The sequence below is a fragment of the Octopus bimaculoides genome, chromosome 7, assembly GCF_001194135.2.
Source record: "Octopus bimaculoides isolate UCB-OBI-ISO-001 chromosome 7, ASM119413v2, whole genome shotgun sequence".
Lineage (NCBI taxonomy): Eukaryota > Metazoa > Mollusca > Cephalopoda > Octopoda > Octopodidae > Octopus > Octopus bimaculoides.
The window spans coordinates 23,466,856-23,468,301 of NC_068987.1; the positions used below are offsets into that span (position 1 = coordinate 23,466,856).

Genomic DNA, 1,446 nt, shown 5'->3' on the forward strand with positions numbered 1-1,446 from the left:
GTCATTTTAATGAATTTTAATTAGCTTTTTCTGATGATATCTGAAAAGGAACAGCAATTTTAGCAAAACATATTAAGCAACACTAATAATAAATCAAAAAACATAAAAATAAACAAGCTTTTGACAGTTTTATAGATATTTCAAAATTATGATGATATGATGCTAGGTGTTTCCATTATTTTGTCCAACCCCTATATATATATATATAATATATATATATGTATGTATATATTTATGTATGTATTTATATTATCTTAGTTGAAAAACTTCGATAAGGTAAATATATTAATAGTTACCAGGGTAGCAAAATTCACAAAGAAACTGGTATATTATACCTGGTTAAAAGGTAGAAATTCCATGTTAAAGTGATGTATTTTGAGTTGATATAATAAAGAATAAATGGATCAAAACACATATAATAAATAAGTTCCTTTAATTCCGACATTTATATATATGTATGTATGTATGTATGTATGTATGAGGGGTGCTGAAAAGTTCCTGGCTTTAAGGGTATCAGGAAAGCCCAACCTTCCAAGTTCTTTTACAGGGCTTAGAAAAACTGAAGGGCCGTTGCAATAAGTGTGTGAATCTGAGAGGCCCCTCATATACACACACACACACACACACACATATATATATAAGAAGAAGAGAAAAAGGGATTTTAAAATCCAGGCAAACATCAATAAAGCACTCGGTTTTAAACAAATTTAGTTAACTACATCAAACAGACACCAATAAATGCAAGTAGAATACATATCCAAGGTAATTCCTCATGTATGACAAGTAGATCCAAATATCATTTAGAAGAATTTCAAGAAATTCAGAGTATTAGACAACAAAAATGTGGTTAGAGAAAATCACATTTATAAAAATAATTGTTGAATTCAACATACAAAGCTGACAATAGTTTCTGTTGTATCAACATATTTAGATACAGAAAATATCATTTAAATTAGTATATCCAGATATACATGCTAACACAATGCTTTCAAAGTGATCCAAAATTAGTTAAATACAAAGTGAACTAAGAAAATATGTCCAGTTCACAAAAACATACAAAAGAATGTTAAGAAGAAATATAGTCTAAGAGTTGAAATCAAAAATAGCTTTTCTTAGATTATGTTTCTGCTCAACATTCTTTTTGTATGCATTTGTGTACTGGAGATAAGTCCACTTTGGATTGAATTGATTTTGGATTGCCTTGAAGATGTGTCAACATGTATTTTCAGATATATTAATTTCAATGATATTATCTATATCTAAATATACTGATGCAACAGAAATGATTGTCAGCTTTGTATGGTGAATTCAACAATTAAAGATGTGATTTTCTCTATACTGTTTTACTCTTTACTCTTTTACTTGTTTCAGTCATTTGACTGTGGGCATGCTGGAGCACCGCCTTTCAGTTGAGCAAAAAAAAAAAACTTATTCTTTGTAAGCCTA

At 28.7% G+C, this 1,446-nt stretch overlaps 1 protein-coding gene across 1 annotated transcript in view; it reads left to right on the top strand.

Annotated features, from left to right (window-relative positions):
- The window catches only part of LOC106878869 (tripartite motif-containing protein 59), a 30,942-nt gene that overhangs the window by 14,863 nt on the left and 14,633 nt on the right, over positions 1-1,446 (top strand). The window lies entirely within an intron of this gene.